The sequence below is a fragment of the Buteo buteo genome, chromosome 15 (assembly GCF_964188355.1).
Source record: "Buteo buteo chromosome 15, bButBut1.hap1.1, whole genome shotgun sequence".
NCBI classification, from domain to species: Eukaryota; Metazoa; Chordata; class Aves; order Accipitriformes; family Accipitridae; genus Buteo; species Buteo buteo.
The window spans coordinates 23,865,860-23,887,739 of NC_134185.1; the positions used below are offsets into that span (position 1 = coordinate 23,865,860).

At 38.9% G+C, this 21,880-nt stretch overlaps 2 long non-coding RNA genes across 2 annotated transcripts; one reads left to right on the forward strand and one right to left on the reverse strand.

The window, feature by feature from the left end:
• Nucleotides 1-1,577: 1,577 nt before the first annotated feature.
• Nucleotides 1,578-14,811, reverse strand: LOC142039814 (uncharacterized). Its single transcript, XR_012653065.1, has 3 exons — nt 14,718-14,811; nt 10,455-10,856; nt 1,578-1,691 (listed from the first exon to the last, which is right to left on the reverse strand). It is a non-coding gene; the product is annotated as an uncharacterized LOC142039814 (long non-coding RNA).
• On the forward strand, nt 1,687-21,645 carry LOC142039813 (uncharacterized). The gene is made up of 3 exons (XR_012653064.1): nt 1,687-1,941; nt 19,017-19,071; nt 19,806-21,645. It is a non-coding gene; the product is annotated as an uncharacterized LOC142039813 (long non-coding RNA).
• Nucleotides 21,646-21,880: the final 235 nt, after the last annotated feature.

Genomic DNA, 21,880 nt, shown 5'->3' on the forward strand with positions numbered 1-21,880 from the left:
AGCGGTGCGTAGTTTAAGCATCAGCGTGAGACTGAGGTTCACAACTGTGAGTCCTACTCTAGATAGGGGCACCTTCGGGGCACTGCAGACAAGATCCTTCTCTCTTTTAGGACCGTGAGTATCTCTCAAGGTAGTGTTGCCCTTTTGCTCAGCAGCCTCACGCAGGGATTTCCTCCGACACTTGCAGCAAGGGCACCTGCAGCATTTCTAGACTTGCCAGCCTGGACAGGATGAGGTTTCTTTCCAGCGTCACCTGGGCTTCTTTTGGTGGGTTAAATGCAAAAAGAATTAGAGCATCATCTGGAAGACAGGGTCTGGGTCACTGAAATATTTTCACTTGAAGTCTGCTCTCAAGGAGAAGTTGGAGCTATTTCATTAGCTGGCTTTTGCCACATGGAAGATGGTTTAATTTTAAAGAAGTGAGGATGGGGAGATCTTGTTTGGCCTGAGTGCAGTGATACCTGTGACACCCCGCTCGAATAGATCATTAATACATTAACAGTCCTGATACTGTGTGCTGATTTGTGGCTTTTTCTCTTTAGCTGTGTACATTTGGTGATCTGACTACCTAAAAAGAATACGACAAGCAAAATTCTACTGAAAATACCAAGAATTCTTAGTTAAACATCATGTTATGTTGTAACAAACATAATTTTTGACAATCACCGTATGTAACAGAATCCCAGGGATTAAGGAAAAATGAGAGAAAGACGATACAAGAATTTAAATGTTTGTTTAATAAAGTCATTAAAAGGAAACGCTAATACTCTCAAGACAAAAAAAACTTTTGAATCTTTCACATAAACCAAAGATATCTGTAGTCCCCTCTAATTCAGTTAGAGGCTAATCTCTTTTAAATCCTCACTCTTGTCCATTCTTTACTGAGGCAGTAAAACCTGATTATTAACAAAGGTGATGGAGTGCTTTGGCACCAGCTGCTGCAGCTCTGTGTCAAGTAGAAGAGGAACTGATTGGAAAGGCTCTGAGGAATACACAGAGGAACTCTTGCTAGCATGAACACCTGACAGTATTCAAAGCGCTTCTCAAAAAGACAGATGGCTAAGGGAAAAACTCCACCGTAGTCATGTAACAACAAAGAGGAGGCCTAAGAAGAAAATGTCTGAAGTCATCCGCATGGGTGGAGAAAATGAACCGCATTCAGATGGAAATATTGGGAGCGAGCAGTTTTCTAACGAACAACCGCGTTGGAGCTAACGCAGCCGGAGTCAGCTGAGCGCTCCCGAGGAGAGAGGGGAACGAGTCCCCTCGGCGAGGTGGGGCAAAACCCAAAAGTTCAAGCGGAGGTTATGGCAACTCCTGGAGACCAGGTCCCGGCCCGTCTTTGAGAAGTGCGCGGCTCAGCGTGGGAAAAAGAGACGCGAAGGCTGCCCTGCACCGCTGCGATCCTCAGCCGACCCAGTGGGACACCCGATGACAGCACCAGCCCTGCGGCGGGCGGAGGGGAGAGAAAAACCCGCGGGACGTTCCCCCTCGGCAGCACGACGAGAGGTCCGAACGGAGGCCACCGCCTGTTTGTTTTCTCCGGCGAGGTAACTCGGAGGTAGCGTAAATGGCAAAAATCCTTTTCCCCCCAAATGAGGGTTTGATTCCAGCTCTACGGGCCCCAGACTGATGGGCCTGAAGGAGAGGATAAAATTTCCTCTCGCTCACTGATCCACTGAGAGTTTTACCTGCCAAGGAATGAGAAACCCCAGTTATTCTTTCAGAGGGATCTGCACCATTATGCTGTTTTGATATGAAACAGGTTGTAAGTATGCAAGGCTGCCAAACTTCACTACAGAAATACTCTTGATTTCTCTCAATGGAACCTATTTTCCTAAATGAGAGCCTTACAATTGTTACAGTATGAGCAGAAACAATCAAATTCTGCCATGGTTACACAGCACAGAATGACACTGCAGTGGTAAAAAACATTGCAATGTAAGTAATTATTAATTTTCATCATTGCATTGGCTGTAATATTCTGTATGTTACATTACACTTGTATAAATGTTGCTGGAAAATTTAAATGCAAAGCTTAACATCGGAGTACCATTTTCTTTGTCTTTGCAATTTTTTGGAGCACGGAGGTTGCTAATTCACACTGTTGTGCATCTCTTTTGATAGCAGAGAGGCTCATTCATGTCACTGCCTTGAATTTAAATTTAGATTGCTTATATGTGTTCATATTTTCAATTTATATTATTACATCCACTCCTGCTCTATTCTTTGCTCATTAGGGACCTCTGAACACCAGCTCGAGGAAGTTCTGTTAAATGAATCGCATGCCCTTTGCAAGAGCTTTTTGAATGACATGTGTAATTATCGACAATTAACAAGATGCTAATTATACCTTCAAATTATAATCCTACTGAGCAAAATAAAAATCCTTCATGGAAGAAAAAATTGTTAAAGGCACAACATTATATTAAACCAAATGACAAAAAGTTTGGCAACTTCCAACGGTATAAATCAAACAAACTGCTGAACACATCACGCAGCTTGCCAGAATGGCTCTCTGCCAATTAGCTTTTCATTGCATATTCAATAAGTTGGGGGGTGGGGTGGGGTGGTGGGAAGAAAAGTGAAGGAGGAAGAGGATTTAACTGATGTGTCACTGCTCCATCAATAAAAAAAAGTCAGAAAAGCTGTAACTATTTAAACTTTGCAGTGTGTGTTGTCTTACAGTTATATCAAACTGACAGAGAAGAAAGGTTTGTCTGAAAGTTTTGAAGCTACAGCAGCCTTAGTAAATTCTACATTTGCAAGAGAAACAGCAAGAAAAAGCCTCCTTGCCAACATAATAACTTGGACCCAGCCTCATAAACGCTCACCGTGGATTTGATTTTTTTTTTAGCAGTTTGCATGGGCAGTTTTGGATCTTCATCTGCACTCAAAGACAGAAATCTTTGTAAAGCAGAGCGGCTAGAATTAAAACTCTGCATTCACATGCTTTCAATATCTATTAGTTATATTTACTCCTGGTATAAGTTAGCCTAAAGTACCTTGTTCTTCAGTTCATCCTGATCCAACAGTTCCTCAAGGATTTGCTTAGTTCTGGTATCAGACTAAGAACTTAAAATACTGAAGATTTGTTGGCATGAATAATAACAAAAAATGTGTCCAATCTGTGGTAAACCTAAAAAAATCCATTTGTTTTCTCTAAAAAGAGTGTCCCTACCACAGGATAAACCAGAACTTTCAGGTACTATGATAGTTCTTTAAGATGCCTGGGTTTTGTACCACTTCTTTGGTAAAAGTTGTGACGTAACTCAAGAAGAAAAAAAAAAAATTACAGATAATTCTCCCAATAAGGTAGAATTATCTATGGTCTACCCTGCAAGCATGTCTGCATTCTTTTTAATTTTGGGCAATAAATGCTAGAAAAGGAGGACAGCCTTCTGCTGTCTCTATCATTTTTAGTTCTGCTGCAAACATGCAGTGGGGTATAGTTTTGAGTTTGTGGGTTTTCTTGTTTTGCTTTGTTTTCCTGTTGACAAATTCCAAGAAGTTTATAAACGTTAGCAGGAATGGTTTGCAATCACTCAGTGAGGTGTATTAGGTGCTCTGGTTGGCCAAAGTAGTGGTTGGGATACATGCCATGCGGCTTCTGGAACTGTTTTCAGGTCATGAAGAGGGATCTGCAAACACTCCAAGTCAACCCTTTGCAAGCATTTGACAGGCTGGAATTCACACACAGCTGATTTGCCAACCTCGACAAAAGGCTCATTAATAAGCCAATTTGTTTCCAATGAGTACCTGATCCAGCTCAAGTTTTGAAATTCAGAAATCCCTGGAAGATTTTAACTCTATTCTTCATTTTACAAAGAGGAGTTTCAAAGGCAATACCTAATTTTTTAGCTACTTAGAAAACGTTGTCTCTTTTTCTACTGTGCAAAAAGAAATAGTAAAGTTTTTCTGTCTTAAAAGAAAGTGGAAACTACTTAGAAGTTACTTCAGAAGACATGCCATCAGGAAAGCAATGGGAAATTGGATGGCAGCATTTGTCATATTCCATCTGTACTTAACTTTTCATAACCTATCTTATCTAAACATGGAAAAGGAAAACGTTGTTTAATTTAGGCCTCATACTACAACCACTTAATAGTCATTAATTACTTTCTTCTCTATGAGAACACAGGGAAAAGCAGACTCATAATTAATCTAGATTTAAATATCCAAGAAAAGAGACATCCTGATCTGCGAGGACTATATGCAGCACAGTAAAAAAAGCATCCTATTTCCCTGTAATCTTCTACTGGAACGTGAAGGGGCTATTGACTGATGATTGGCAACCAGACTCTTTTCTATACCACCCCACAGAGCAACTTCTCTAAGACATCTTTAATTTCTAGGCTCTTCAGATCACTGAATACATAAACACAGTTTTCCAAAAGACGTTAAACTTCTCTGCTTTATGACTCTTTTTTTGTTTGGTTGGTTGTTGTTGGGTTTTCTGGGATTGTTGTTTTTAGAGGATTATTCTTATGTGGTATGCCTGGATTGATAATGTAGGTTACTAAGTTGCTACTGCTAGACAGACCTGTACTGTTTGAGTTTTCCAGTCTAGGAAACGGAAATAATTATGCTGAGTAGACCTTTTTTCCCTCCAAATCCCATAGTCTACTTTTATTCTGGTAAGAAAAGGAAGGACCCTGGCTTGACTTATGGTAATATGCCTCTGAGCATTTGAGAAAGAGCAAATTCAGGAAAGTATGGCATCAAGCACTAACTCTGCCCTGTCCACAGAGCAGGACATGTCATACCAAGGAGCAGGAAGCTCCTGTATCCTCAGTCTTGGTAGAAAGAGAATGACTTTGCCTTCTAGGCTGAACTGGCCAGTGTAGGAAGACTTTGAGCTGCTTTTACAAAGAACAAATACTTTCCATAAAATTAAGTAGTTCCAGGTTGCCTGACAGCAAGCAAGCTCTCTGAGCTTCTTATTCTCTTCTTCAAGAGATACCTGAGGAAGACCTATCAAAACCAGGACATTTAGAGCAGTATGTTCAATACAAAGAAAGTCATAAAGTTTTAAATAATCTTTCCTAAGGAGGAGGAGCATGTATATGGAAGTATAAAGTATGAATGAGTTAAAACATCGACTTTATCAATAGAAAAATAACTAACGTGAATTTGAAAATAATTATTCAACTGCTATATTAAGTTTCTTCATAAATTCTAAATGCAGAAAAAGGAAACATAGATTTTTTTCTCGGGAAAAGGAAATAAAACTGATGCAAAGTTTGAATCATTTAAGTGACTACAAAACAAGATGAAAGAATGAAAATATAGTTAAATATAAAATAATAATTGGGCAAGGCATATGTCAAATTAAAATATTAGGCAGCAAAATTAAGAAAACAAATCAGAGATCATTCTGCTAAACAACAAAAAACCCACTTCAATAAATTCCATCTGCTAACAGAAATAAAAACTGTATTACGAGGAAGATTCAGAGAAATAATATGAAGTAATAGTATGAGCTGACACAGTACTAGTTATACTATATAAAACCACAGGCCACAATGCAGCAAAGCACTTAAACATGTGCTGTGCAGTTTCCCATAATGATGTGTGGTAAATTGAAGGCATTTTCCTCCCTAACTTCTTGTTTTATTAGTAACTTCTACTTTTAAGTCACCAATAGCTTTTCTCACAACTTTGCTGCTGGGCCTACTATGGATATCCACCTTTTCTAAGATTTTTGCAAGTAAGTGTGTGATAACCACCTAGTGAAGAATCAACAAGGGAATTTATGAATTTTATTTTATTTTCAAGAGTGGGTGTACTAAGTAAGCTCTTCTGGTCAAGATAGCGTTATAAATGGAAGGATGAGTTTAGGACACAACAAGGCGCATCTACTTAAATGACAAAGCAATGAAGGAGGTGTGTCAGATTTCCAGCTGGAAAGCAGCTTTGCAGAAAGGGTCTGGGGGTGCTGGCTGGCCCCGAGGTGAACACAAGCCAGCAGTGCACCCTCAGGCAAACAGCCTCCTGGGCTGGGTTAGGAGCAGCTTCGCCAGCGGGTCGAGGGAGATGATCCTCCCCCCAGCTCAGCACTGGTGAGACACACCTGGAGTGCTGGGTCCAGTTCTGGGCTTCCCAGTGCAAGAGAGACGTGGACATACTGGAGACAATCTTTAACAAAGGACCACAAAGGTGATGAAAGGACTGGAGCATCTCTCCTATGAGGAAAGGCTGAGAGAGTGGGGACTGCTCAGCCTGGAGAAGAGAAAGCTTAGGAAGGAGTGATGGGGTGGTCCCGGGGAGTAAAGAACAATAAACCAGACTCCTTTCAGTGGCACCTAGTGATGGGACAAGAGGCAATGGGCACAAACTGAAATACAGGATTTTATTTTTTTTTTTTTTAATTTTTTTTACTGCAAGGCTTGTCAAACACTGGAAGAGGTTGCCTAGAGAAGTTGTGGAGCCTCCGTCCTTGGAGATATTAAAAATCTGACTGGACACGGTTGTGAGCAGCCTGCTTTAGGTGACCTTGCTTGAGGAGAGGGATTGGATTAGAAGATCTCCAGGACTGCCTTCCTACATCAGCCTTGCTGTGATTCTGTGACTGTGAGATGAAAATGAGAGAGACTTAAGGAGGACAGAGTCCTATTAAGTCAGGTTGTCTTTGCATGTGTATGTAGGTATGTTTATGTAAAGAGTAATCAACTGTAAAGGCCTTTCACAAGTTTCCTGCTTTTGTGGAGTCTTTCCATTTACAGAACTGTGAGCTGAGAGGCTTTAGAAATGGGTTCAGCCAGTTTTCATATGTCTGAATGAGCAGATATCTGCATGTAGTGGGTTGGGTAGATTGAATTTCTTTTCAGACATTGTAATCACAAACTATCACGAAAACTAATAGGATGCTATTGTTAATCTTGAAGAGAAAGAGGAAGAATACATAATCAGCAGGAGAAAGAAAAAAAAATAAAAAATGAAAACATAGACTTACATGAGGAATCCAAAAGTGCAGATGAGTGATTGAAAGAATCATGCTGCTCTTTTTGGCTGACAGTAACCCCTTCTGCTCATTAGAAAAAGGCAGGAGAAAAGGTACATTTCTGATACTTCAAAGCCTGTACGAGTGACTAATCCACCTACCAGCCTTATCAAGACAGAAAATCAGGTGTACCCTCTTTAATGCCAGCTTGCAAGCACTATATGCAAACAAGGAAAGCTTTATTTATGAAAGGGTGATATAGTCATAACTTAAGATAACAAAGTGTAATCCAGTAATTTTAGAAGCAATTTGTTTAACCTGTTTTCCTCACTATCAAAATGTATCTTCAAAACAGTTCTTTCACTGCATCTTATTACCTGCCCACTGAATCTCTTTCACCAGCAGGAGAGGGACGAGGGCATTTTTTTGGTTTTATCTAGGTCTCAGGGGTCTGGGAGCTGACTGCTGGCACTACTACCTAAACTAGTCTGATGACTGATATGAAACTACTTGGTAAGCCAGACTGTATTCCATTCTCCTCTGTGATATATCTAACTGGAGATTTCTGTATTTTATCTGTTCTGTCTCTCACCAGAAAACTGATACATTTGTGGTCATTTTTAGTATTTAATAACTGCCTGAATCTTTCCTTGTCTCTGGAAACTCAGTGTTACTTTCTTCCCCTCAACATCCTCCTACAACCAAATCAAGTTTCTTCCTATTTAACAGTGACTCCTGAGGTTACATGCTAGGAACACTGGTTGGCAGCTTATGCAAAGCAAGCTGTCTGGCATCCCACTTCTTATTTGCAGCAGACAGCTTTTCTTTCTCTGGTTTGATCCGGAGTTTGGGGAATGCTTGGGTGGAATTTGCTCCAGCTCCTCCCTGCAGTCGTGCAGCAGGATTAAGTATGTCATTCTCTTAGGCTCATTTCTGTAAACACTTTCGTGTCTGTTTAACACTTATGAGTAGTTCCACTGAGACCCACAAATAAAGTCAAAGTGACAGAGGATCAGGGTGTGATTTAGAAGAGGAGTGTATACAACAGTTGCTTGGATCCCCCTCTAATCTAGGGGGGTAGGTGCTGGTTTATGCTTCTTCTCAGTGGGCTCATGAATTGTTCTTCCTCTTCCAGCATTTTTGGTGCTCAATTAAATACAGAATATTTTCTTTTTACACTAAGAGCTATATTAAATAGGTTGCAAAAACAGCTACTCCAGCAGAGCTGAATTCAGTGGCTAACTGTTCTATTTAGGGAAGTAACTGGTAAATTTAAAATAGAAAAAGAGAGATCCTGATTTTCTAGTTTTTGAATGACTATTTCACCCTCAGACAAAGGAATGGTACAGTGGAAAAGAGCCAGACTACTTACTCAGTCATATGAACTTCTGAAGAGACTGCTGTGTAATCTACTGCTAGCTGAACCAGGAAAATGTGTTGACCACTTAGGAATCAGATATCAATTATCTCCATATGCAAACACCACATGTAACATTCCTCTGTCTCAGTGTCTTTTTCTCTCCCTTTGCAAACAGTATTTATACTGACTGCTTATTCATTTCCGTATACATACACATACCCACATGTATTTTTCCATGTGCATGTACATAGCGTATGTATAGTGCTAGCCAGACCTGCTTGGACTTTTAGTTCAGCAGTGCCATCTTCATCTCACAGAATTCACTGTGATGTCTTCACCAGTGTGGACTATTCTGGCATGATATTTAAATAACAGAATCAAGAGAAAGCATGAAAATAAATTCCTCTCTCAATGCCAGGTCAAGTAGTATAACAAAGGAAGAGATGCTATAATACCTCCATACATAAAAGAAATTCTGAGTCTGCTAGTACCAGAAGAGCTGAATTCAGTGAAAAAGTATAGAAAAATTGGGAAAATAGTAATACGTAATGATGTTGTAAAGAATAACAAGGAAGATTAAAAGGAATACTTTGAAAATGGGAAAATACATAAATAGCATAGGTAAGGGTAAAATATATCTTAGCATATGAGTAATATTATATAGCACCAAAGCTACTGGCATAAATTTGAATTATATCTGAAATGTCCAGGGTGATCAAGGAAGCTTAATATACTGGAATACTGAAAAAATAGAAGCAGACTCTTAAATAAACTTTGTAATGTACATACACACTCATAGTCTCATCTGTTCTACTTAAAAACATCCTTTCATCTTTAACATAAAATACCTATGTAGTTCCTCAAATTTCTCAAAATGCTATTCAAAGACACCCACTTTGAAGTTTGCCCCAGCCAAGTGAAGACAGCTAATAACTTAGCCACCAGAAAGATAAACATGAGGTCAGAACAAAGACTGTACTTTTTTTTTTTTAAGAACTGGATATGAGGCTTGCACAAGGTTGTATGCTGAAATTAAAGGGTTTTTATTATCAAGCTGAGGGTGCTGAAAATAGCTATGGGTACTGTAATGTTTAGGTGGTAAGATGTATAAAGTGAAGTTGGTTAATGCTGGCTCCACTAGTGGTTTCCTTGATTTGAAATGATTGTGCTGATGGGAAGTGCACTTGAGCAACCTAACTGTAAATGCAGACTTTTTTTTTTTTTTTTGGGGGGGGGGATTTCCTTAGGTTATTTTTCCTTCTTTTAGGTTTAAAGAAAAGTCTTTCTCATCTCTCAACTTTTAAGCTCCTGCTCACCACGTGAAGTCCTCCTGTACGCTGACGGTGTTCATTCCCCTTCTACTTGAAGTTACATCCTTTTCCACTCTGCCTTCCTTTCCTCGTAAACTGCTCTTCAGATATCATCCCTTCCTATTGCCATGCTTTATCTTTCTCAGTATAATTTCTATCCACTAAACATATACAGAGCTCCACATGATCTTTCCTTGCTGTCTTATTTCCACCACCGTATAGGTCTCAATCTGCAGATTTATAGGTAGAATTGGAGTATTAAAGAACCACGGGCAGGGAGAGAAAGAAGCCTGAAAAAGGGAGGAGCAGTGTGGAAAGTGGAAGATGGCAATGGGTGCAGACCTTAGCCTGTTGGAATCCAGCAAGCTGTAGAGAAGGTTTCTTCTGTGTGCAAAATACTCCTACCACATCTCAGTTATAAAAAAAAAAAATCATTTTTGTAAGAAACAGGAAAAGAAAAAAATTGATTCCTCAATACTTTATTCCACCACACCACCATCCACTTGAGGGCACCGGCTAGGATGGAGAAATCTGAGGCAGCCTATTGTTAGAACATTGACCACAAACCACCCCTTCCAACCTTCAAACCTTTAAAGAGAGCTGGCATTTTACTCATCAAAGTCATTTTCTAGCTATACTTTATTGCACTTGTTTCAATTACAGTCAATCCTAGTAGCCTCAGCCTGACAAGGATTAACATTCAGTTACTTACATGTTGTTTACATTGTTAAAATGTCTGTTATTGTATTTCCTCAATAAACAGAACAAAAAATGGCTTTTGGGAGGTTGCCTTAGTCTGTCAAGTCACTACAAATGTAGGATATTTTAAGGCTGTTTATACCTGATATCATCTTTGCTACTGGAGAGCTGTCTTCATTCAATTTTTGAGTGAGGTTTATACTATAATCCAAGTGCTTTAAAAATATGCTACTGGAAGTTATCTGGCAGATTGTACAACATCATCTGCTATTAAAATACAATGTAATTTGCTGTTCAGAATAGCTTTTTTTCTTAGCAAAATGTCTCAAGAAGGTTTATTCACATTATTTCAAACATATATAGCAAAGCTATTATTGGAGTTTAGAGACTTAGCCAGTTCTTGCCGAGTCAAGCATTTCTGGAAAGGAGGCTGATCCTGAAAACACATCCAATGTTTAAATAGAGCTGTGCCAGCAGGTACCCTCATAATTAAATCTCTTCATTCTTTAATCGGTATTCCTGTCAGTCTCTGGAAGCTCTTCTACTGTAATCATAAAGAATAGAAAACAAGTAAGTGTTTAAAGATAGTTTTTCTTGAAGTGCAAAACAGGGCTAGAATAAACGATTTAAAGTCGAATGCTACCAACCTCATGGAACGTGAGGTAGGTAAGCCTACAATGTATTTTCTTTGCTTTAGCACAGAAACATGTACAAAAATAGGTCAATATAATAAAAACATGCTGTGAGCCTCCCAGAGAAACAGTCCACTATGAAACATAAAAGAAGGAAAACAAGGTACATCTTTTGTGTTATATACACGCACACCCCATTTATAAGCTAGAGCATTCTGTCTGAATTCTAGGCATGAGCATAACAGCTGTCCTGACCATTTAATTTTTTCTTTTTTTGTACAAGGAGAATGCGTACTAGCCTCAGTGCTTCCACAATACCCTTGATCAAAGATTTATATATGCACAGAGAGCAGGAATGCTAGAATTATTTCTGTTGGAGAACTTAGGGATATGCAACTGGACAGGACATTTGCATTCCAAGCCAAACACACCCAAGCGCAGGTCAAGTTAGATGTAATTTGAATTCCAAAAGCCATAAAACAGCCTGTTCAGCAATAAGCGGGGGAAAAAAGAGTGTCTAATGTAATCTGATATTGTTATTAAATACAACCCCCCACCCTGTGCTTAGCACTGTTGATATTGTGACATGAATTGACAAAAGCCAGAAAATTCAGCATTACACTGACACCTCATCTTTTGCTCATGGCTTTGTGAAGAGAAGGGGAAATAGATATCACAGCATGAACTGAAGACAGTATCAGCCTTAGTTCTGAATTTCCTGGCTTTCGGTCAGTTTACATCACAAACGTAATGTTACTTAAACACAAGCCTCATTACAGTTTAACTTGAGGGAAGGAAGACATTATGAAGCAAACATGCTTATATTGCCTGTGAGACCAAAATAATTTTTACAACTGTTTTTGCAGATAAAACAACGTTTAAGTGATTTAAAAAGAATGCTTATTTTCCAGTATTTTTTTTTTATGTAGTAAATTCACTCTTATTATACAAATATTATTTACCAAATTTACTTCTTATGGTTACTTATTGTCTATCAGGTAAATGCAGATTTTGGTACAGGGTCAAAACTTTCTATATTTGCATTCCTTGTTAATTTATAATGGTTCTTGTGGGCCTGATATAGTCCATTTATGTAAATCTTCATTAGTTCTTGGCTTTATAGGTCATATTGATTACAACCTATTGTACTAATCCAGCTGTCCAATGTGCATATTAAGCCATAGTGAAGATGTGTAATATTCTCAAGACATTTAAAAGTAAATCGACTTGCTCATTCCCATTCTGTTCCTCAACCAGCCTCCCCCTTTCAAATGCCTACACATGCTATTATAAGCTATAAATGAAATATTTGTAGCAAGCATGTGCTTTATTTAGCTATATGGGAAAAAAACATATTTCACATAATCTAAATGATGTTTTAACACCTCCAAGACTTTAAAAAACCCAAGAAATTACTTTGCCTCCTTTTTTTTAAGTATCAATGAGAAAGCTATCTTAGTTTGTAGGCTAAATACATTGTACACAAATATAAGAAGTTTCTTTTGTCTTCCTAGCAAAGCCCCTGAGTGGTACCACCATACATCTCTGCTGTATTTCTCTCACCACAGCTGTTTACCTAGGTCTGTATTAGGTTAAAGAGGGGCAGGAGAAAGGCTTGAGCAATGATCTGGGCTTTTAGCCTTACCCCTACACACTCTCGTTCAGACACAACTAGCATTCTTCTAGACATGCCCAGGCACCATTTGGGCAACAGTGTGGGCCTGGAACCATTCCCAGTGGGCATTTTGGAGGCGGCCACCCATTTTTTTGACTATTTTGTAGTATAGAGATAACCTAACCTATATGGGTTCCCTCCATATAACAGTCTCTTCTTTGCCTCAAACACCACAGGTGAAAAGGCAGGAAAGTCTCATGGGTGATTTTTCTCTGTTATCTCATTACAGAATTTATACACCCTAATCTCTCTCTGTGTTTCCGTGAGTCTACATATTTGAATAAATAGATAAGTTAGGGTATATAAATTCTGTAATAGCATAATGGAGAAAAGCACCTCAGGTTAGCCTCAGGTTGGAAGGGACCTTGGGGTGTCATCTGGCTCAAAGCAAGCCAGCTTTGAAGTCACATCGTTCTGCTTAGGATGCTGTCACAATATTTTCTTTGTTTATGGATTAATAAAATAAACTATTTTATTCTGTTTGAAAATATCCAAACAAATTTCACTATCAAACAGTAAACACTACATGATGATCCTCTTACTTTAGGATAGAAAATTTCACAGCAAGACCTATACATGCCTGAAACTCTAAGTTAGGGGAAAAGTTACAAAACCACCCAGCAGTGGCTCATAGAAGGGCGAGAAAAAACCTTTGTGCCTGAATTCCCTTGGTGTAATCGAGTGCTCTCTCTGTATACTCCAAAAAACACTTTACCTCAAGGTAAAAAAAGAGGGTGGAGGTTTCAATCTTAATGTTTTGTTTATAGCCAGTGGCTCTGGAGTGGGGGAGCAATGGTGTCCATTGAGGGAGTCCCATGAGATGTGTCCCCCTGTGCAGGAAGGATCCCAGGTACTCTGAAGCAGAATACTTATTGGAGTTGTTCTTGGCTGATACTGTAAAGGTGCAATTAACCTTCAAACTGTCTAATGCTAATTAAAATTCTATCATGACATTGTCATTGAACTAATCATTTTTCCTCAAAATCAAATACATGTCCCTATATGAAAACATGTATTTTCATGACAAATGTGAATTTTGGTTTTAAAAAGGTATTCTTCTTCTAAGAAAAATTATTTTCCAATCACAAAAGGTATTTAATACAGTGGAAAAAGTGTTTACCTAATTTGGGTTCTTGGTATAATACTGAAAAACAATGTTAAAAAGGAAAAAAATAGGGGTTTTTTCCTATGTGTTTTCTCCTACGTTGTCAATAGCAAAATAATATACCACTGTGGAAATTTGTGCTCCTCTAAAATCTGTGCCTCAGAGCTCCTGAGACCTTTTATTTACAGAAATGGGTGCTGAGAAGCTAATGAAACTCATGCAAACCCAGTTATACACAGTCTCATAAAACTAGACAGATATGAGAAACATTTAAATCAAAATTTTCAAAATGGAATGACAGCAGACTTCTGAAGATGCAGGGCACTGTAGATGCCACTAAATGCAATCACATTCAAAAATACAAATAATGTCTTTTTACTTTCTTATACTGCCTCTAGCAAACTAGCAGTAGAATATTTCACAAGCTTTTGCTTTTTTATTTCCCAGTTTGTCCCAAGAGAAACAGCTTGATTGGTATGTAGTCTGGGTATCTGTTGTTTCTTGTGAACAATTTATTGTTGAGCAATAAGGTTGAAGAAACTAGCTCTTAATTTGAATCAGAAAGGAGTTAAGATTTTCAAGCACTTGTAGCTCTTAGAACAAGAGGTTTCAAAGCCTACAAAAAGCCTATGGAGACTTCACTGGCATCACAAAAATGTTCCCAATAATTCAGTGTATGCGTGTATGTGTATATGTGTGCCTGTGTGTGTACAAGCTGGGGCATGAAACAATTTCCCAGAGCCAAAAATATTGAGGTGACCAGTTGTGAATATCCTGCATACTTAGATGCTTCTCCTATGGGACTGCAACAATACTGGGGTGATGGGTTGTGCTGATGGTGCTGGTCTGCTTTTTATCCAATGACTATTTGAACTTCCAAAGGCAGAACCAAAATAAAACAAACAGCAAAAGTATGGATGTTGAGGATCAGTTTAGCAGTCTGAGGACAAAGGCTTTTCATGACAGAGGACACTGGAGAAGAGGCAAGCTTACCCAGAGTGCTGCTGTCCTACAGATACCACCGCAGTTTAGTTTGGACCAGTCTTATCCAGCTGCTCTTCATCCAGCTGCTCTTCATCCAGCTGCTGATTTGGATGAGTCAGTGAGTAAGATAGGAATGACTGTATATTTACAGTAGAATTAAGTAATGCAAAGTGGCTTCTCTAGAGCTGGCTATCATCATGTTGACATTGGCTAAACATTCAGTGAGGCCAAAATGGGCAATATTTGATAGGCCTGAGGTGTTACACAATAGAAATTGGAACCAGCTGAAATATCTGTATTGCAGAATCAGTAGAGGACCACTGCTGTCCCTGCCATTCCAGCACTTCAACAAAGAACAACAGTGATTAAGACTCCTACCTATTCTGTGAAATTAATTATGAAGAATGAATATGATCATTTTACCAAACTGCTGAGATAGATGCTGGATGGTTAATGTGTTTAATTCATACAGGACAAAGTTTTTACTTTATAAATGTTTCACTGGGTAAATGCAAAACGATTCTAATTGTTTCTAGGAACTTTTTAATGTTTCAGTAATTCTCTCAATGATCTGACTGCTTTTATTTATCATAACACCACATAATTTATGGTCATGTTGGATTATATTTAGCAGTTATTTTCAGAGAAATTTCATATTTCCTCATTATTACCAGTTATTTATCATGCACACCTTGAAAAAACAGCAATGGATTCATCCTAACAGCTTTTAGACAAATGAAAGTGAAAAGTTTAGTCCCTTTGAGGCACACAGGATCTCTCAGCAGTCAGTGAAGATTTTCCCATTCCCATTTCTAGACTCAGTCAGACAGACTTGTCATAGTATATTTAAAAACAGAGGCCACAGACTTATTAAATCTATTAAATGATGGAAGAATTAGCCTCAAACTACTAATGAAGCAGCTCCCATGAAAAATTCTGCTGGCTAGGAACATTTCTTTCCCTTCCTCTCTGCAGAAAAGGGAAGAGATGAAAGGAGAAGGATGGCTTTGTACCGCATGGTCCTTAGAGCTATCCATTCTTACCATGTAATGTTGTTTTCTAGTCTCATGTTCAAAAAATCTACATTGTTCTAGGGATTTCAAATGAAACTTCATCTGCTATTTGAGCTAACATTTTAAATTAACTTAAACTCCCCTCCTAGCCCCTCCCCCCCAAAAAGAGGAAAACAAAAGCTGTTTATAAACTATGACTCTGAGGAAAATCTCCCTCTGGCCTGAGAATAAAAAGATAACCCTGCATTAGAGAGATGAAAAGAAACTGTAAAAGTATTCTAGTATATGATTATGTTCTTCTCCTACCTCTGCTGCTGCCATCCTACCAAGATCATGGATGGATGAAGCAAACTCCAGCATGAAGCGTACACTTGCCTTGCTCACCACAAAGTCAGAAATTGAAGGGAAAAGGATGAGGAGAAAAAAACATCGTCTCTTGTGCTTCAGTAAGAATAAGGAGGAGGCAAGAAGCCACATGTAGATTAACACCAGTTCAGAGAACCTCCTTCCCATTTGGGAAAAGGGTACTTCTATTTTCCTAATCCCATAAATACATCCTGACCAGCTAACAGGGTGCTTGGACGTTCCGCACGGTACCTCAACACTAGCAATGGAGCAGCTCACGTGTTCCAAGCAAAGCTCTTGCTGCAACTCCTTGCTGCATCGGGCCCACTGTAATCCGGAGTTTGTCTGGAGTTACTGCTCCTGCTGGCATATTGTTTCAATTCCTCCCTCAAAAATGAGAGGGAGTAACAAGTGGCTCCCTGTTGGATAAGTAACAGATCTGCTCTGTCAGAAAGACTGTCTCAGACCTCACAGACAGAGCCAGTCAGGGACATCCTGCAAACTTTCCTAGAGACTATCCAAAATATATGGTGCCCTGTTTTTCAAATATCACACCATTTATCTGCGCTCTCTGGAAACGTTTCAGACAGACACACAACATACCAAGATGATTGCTACAAAATGGAATATTCTTTCTTCCTATCTAAATGAAAAATGATGGCAGCTCTTTCTTTGGAGCAAAATTAATGCTCACCAGTACAGCACATGCAGGAAGATCAAGTCATAGCTCAAATTACAAAGTGAGTGCAAACATAATGGGAGTTTGCATGAGAAGGGAAAGGAGGATGGAGATGATATTTGGCCAATTTTCAGATGGGCCTCACCTCCGGAATTAGGCCTGCGATTTTACATGCATATGCAATTTTTCACATTTTTCTATGCTTCAACTGTCAGGACAATTTTTGAGATTACTTTTGGGAATGTAACATGCTGAGCAGAAAGCATGACATAGAGTACAAAAGGGAAACTTTCATCTGTTCTTAGTGTAACTTCTAATTTCTTTACCAGATTTCATTCTCATTATTGTATATTAAAAATCAATAACATTAAGGCTGGGACCAATTCAGTAAAGTGCCAACGACTTTGCCTACTTAGGGCACAAGCAAACAGGTAGGCTCAATTCCGGCAACTGAATACCAAATGCTCAGAACGTTTCATGTAAGTAGGACTTAGAAAAAGGCCCTGTTATTACTAACTGCAACCACCACACACTTCAGTTTGGAAGGAATTCACAAGCCATCCAGCCTGTGGACAAACTTAGTAATGGAAAAACCCTCTGTGAAAGTTCTGCAAACACTTTCCTCTTATATACGGTGTTTTTATTCCTTTGTGAAAGACATATCATATTGGAACTTTATCTTAATAATTTGTTTCTCACACAGGCAAGAATAATAATTCTGTTCTTTGAAATAATCAGGCTGTTACATTATTTTTAACTGTTACAAACAAGAAAATGATTTAAATGAAAGCAAGGTGGAAGAGCTTTCCCGGTGCTTAACTCAGGTGTGTAAGTGGGGCCCTTGGCATCCTTAAGCCTTTTATGTTGTCAATGGAGAAAGACAGAAGGTCCTACCAGGGAGTGCTTCAGAGCAAGGATTAATTTTAGTGATCTGAATTACTCCCTGGGAAAGAGCCTTAGAGAAATTCAGAGGAGGTCACCAAGGGTGAGCAATGCTTTCTGTGCAAGGAATGAGTAAATAAGCTCTTCAACATGGAGAGAACTAGCTGAGGTGTGAATAGGCAGAGGCCTACGAAATCATGAATGGCTCTGAGAGGGTGGATGGGAATCAATTTTTATTTGCCTTCTCTGGTTTATGAGCTACTGGTCATCACATTGCAGCTGGCAAGTTCAAAACACAGACAAAAAGGCAATTCTTCACTCTGTAGTTGGGAAGCTGTGGAACCCTTTGCCATGGGACACGAAGGCAGCAGAAGTTTATGCATCTTAAAAAGTGGAGTGGACAAGCTGATGGAAGGGAATGATTTTGCAACTTGTGAGACTTACTACTATCTGTCTCAGGAAGTCCATAAATGAATTTACTGGAGCTTGGAGAATAATCCAAGAGGAAAAACAAATCTGCCCTTGGCCTCTTCCTTGGTGCCTATGCCTGGCCATTGCCAAAACTGAACGGCAGGCTGAAGGAACCTTTGGTCAAATTCAGCTTGGCTGCCCTGCTCCTACATCTTATATTACGTCCTTCACGAACTAACCTGACAGACAGCGGTGTCTCTGAAAGCATAGACTATGAATGCTGAAAGCAGACTTCAGGGTAAATCCTCCGCAGCTGAAGACAGAGAACAAGTGCAATAAATTCCTAATACTAAAAGTTAAACCCTGAAATACTAATTAAGGTGAACACATTCTGTCACACTTTCCTGACAGCAACCCTGGAGGCAGATTGGCTTTCTCTTAGTGACCTTTTTACTTTTAGTGGGAAAATATCTGGCACCGGGTCTGTGTTTCGAACATCACCTTCTCTTTGCTGAGTCAATGCACAAAGATCAGTTAATCTGTTCTGGAGGAACTGGGAGGGAGAATGGGATTATTTATCCCATCAGTCTGAGTCCTGGCAAACACACAGATGGGAAGTAGTTACTCTCTGGAAATTATTTCTCTTGAGCTTAAACCTGAGATGCCTAGGGAGTAAGGGGACAGTTTATGACTCTCTATTTTCCTGTATGGCTGGAAGCCAGGCCGTGATCTGGACATAAGTTTAACGCCATCTTTTCTCAGATAAACACTAAACTTCTGCAGCCAGAATTTGTCTGAGTAAGAATAACAGTAAGAAGAAATATTTCACATCTTTAGATTTAAAAGCAGAGTTAAGTTGAAATTAAACAAGAGGCTATGGTTCTTTTCTCTTTCCCTGAAAGGATAATGATAATATATTTTATTGCTTCTGAGGCACTTAATTGATAAAATAATCCCTGTTGGTTACTTTCTCTCTAGCAAACAAGACACAGATTTGAGGGACCCAGCAGGGTTGGACCACATCTTGAACTCTGTAAGTGCTTTGCTACAGCTTTGGTTAGTTAAGAGGCTATTGTGACTAATCTGAATTTAGGCACCTATTTTCACAAATAACTACTGAAATCCATCTCCAGCTGTGGTAGCAGTTTCAGCTGCTTATGACTACAAAAATTTCTCCTAATTTTTGGAGAAATGTCAGCAATGATGATTTTCTTCCTCGTCAACTATGATGTTGTAGGATATATATTTGCACATTAAGCAAAATTTTTCCATCTTGAGATTTTGGAATCACTGACTATTCTGAGCTTTAACATTTGTGTTGAGGTAAATAAGTTCTGTAGCCAAAGGAGGAAAAACTCACTAATCTTGACAAGTAAAATTGCGGAAAACCAGGAATCCTGTTAGGTGAAATTGTGAAAAAAAGGGCCTTTTTAAAAATGAATACTTGAATACTTTCAAGAAATTACAATGTGGTTCTTTCTATAATCACTTATGTTTCAAAATAAAAAAATCAGAGTAAAAGACATTTCCAAAATGCAGTTTATTCCAATCTAAAATAGATGCCTAAGGTGGCTAAGATGATCCATCCCAGAAGTGCCTATATTTTTGTACTGACTGTGAGGGGAGCCTAGATAATTTAAAATAGATTTATAGCTTTTAGGTGGCTGATGTTAGGGGAGTTCCACTTCAGTTTTCCTGTTGCACAGTTTTATTTTCAATGTGCTGCTTTCTGTTCTCCTGCACTGACCTTCTCACTCATCCTCAAAGCAGTGAAGCCCTCAGCTGTAGAAGCAAATCCCTCTAGAAGGTGGCAGGGGAGAAAGGAGAAGTTTGAAGATGACTGGCTGTCACAAAGATGAAGCTTAACTTTCTCCGTGGGAGAAGAACAATTTGGTCTGTGCTCAGGCATGGAGGGACTCTCTCCAGCTGGCCCTGCAGACCACCAGAAGACACTAAAAGTCTCCCCAGGATTTCTTGGGCACAAGAGCTAGAGCGAGAGACACTCATTGCTTCCATGGACTTTTAGGCAAATGCAGATGAGTTGCACATACCGAGGGAAGGGCTGAGTGTGAACGGGCTTCTTGAGAGTGAAAAAGGACTATAGTACAACGTGCTGGAGAAATTATGACAAGATTTCCAGAAACAGCTGTGGACAGGCAGTATGTCAAGGCTGTTTAATTACTGACAAATTTATTTTAGCTCTTGGAGTAGCAGGGGCTGAGGAGGCTTTTTCAGCCATAGAGTGTGTTTGGTTCTACAACTCCGGAAAGTGTTGCACTTTCCTTGCCACAGTCCCTGGAAGGTGATTTCCACCTCCAATGGTTAATGTGTAAATCCAGAACTCTATTATTTAGCCCCTTTCAGGGAGATTCTGCAACCCCCCCTGTCATTTCATGTGCAATGCTTGTTAAATTAAACTAAGTATTTCCACCTTCCATTTTACTGAAGCCTCAAGAAACAGTTTGAAAAATGTTGACATCAGGAAACAAGCTGAGAGCAAGTGATGCATGTTTCTCTGTGTGTTACTTATACAGGACAACACAGTTTTGCTTTATGGCATTGTGCATTAAGAAAATGTTGTTAATAGCATTAATAAACACCATAAACCTTTTCTGGGCCTCACAGCACATATGAAAAATTTAATACTATAAAGCCCTTTCCTAGGCCAAGTTAATTTGTTTCTGGAATCGTGTACTTCAAGAAACAATTTAAGCATCTTTTTGATTACAAAAGGTAAAACCCAAAGTGATTCTAGCTCAGAGCTAACCATGAATGAGGTTAATGTATGGCAAGCAATAATGCTGAAGAAGGAACTGGCAGTAGTACCATGTAGGCTTTCTCCTGCTCTATGAGGCTCACTCATTGGAAGCCATAAAATCTGGTTGGTGTAACAGAAGTGTTTGTAATTAGAGCTAATGGAGTTAGTTGAGACCACAGGAGGGGGAAAGTAGCTTTGATCCCAGGTGGCCTCATAGCAAGAAGGCTCACAGCAAGGGAGCACTCTGAATTGGAAAATATTAGAGGCATTTGCTGCAAAACCAAGAAGTCACTGCTGGAAAAGGCCTAAGAATATAATTTACAAGCAGAACTAATTTAGTTTCCCATCTCTTATCTCCTCAACTTTCTCCCCAGTCACAACATTCAAAAAAAGGATGAGTTTGTTCTGCAATTTATTTTTCACTAAAACTGCTAATTGGTTCTTACAGTTTATACTACCTTGGTCAGGAAAGAAAAAGGTAGGATGAAGCCAAATCTACCAAATCATTCCTGAAGGGGAAGCAACACGTTCATTATTATTAATCATGTAACAGTATTGCTTCATAATAGCCAAATTGTTCAATGTCATAGCTTTTGGGGGTTTCTATTGTCACTGTTACTGAGTGGCCACTTTGGAAAACCTGTGAAATAAATGCTAAATGAATATCATACTGAGATTTCAACACACTTAAAAATAATATTTAGAGACTCTTTATGGTGTGATCATTCTTTTGTGACAGGTTTTTGGAACATTACCTAAGAGATTTAAAATTACTCATTATTTAAAGCCATTTGTGATTTAGACCAATAAACTAAGCAATCACTTCGGTGTAAGCAGATGGAAATTATGTTTGCAGAAGGTATTTTTTTCATTAAAAATAATCTTCAAACTCTATTTGCACTTACTTTTGCTTTCATCCTCGCTCACTCAATAAATGAATGAATTTGAAAGTCTATCCAAAATTATTTGAGTAAAAAGAAAAATATTTAAAAGAAAGTACAAATTAAGGAAAAACATGACAAAAAGTGGGGAAGGACTTTGTCTTTAGCTGAGCACTAAAGTTGGAATGAGAACTGTTGAGAGG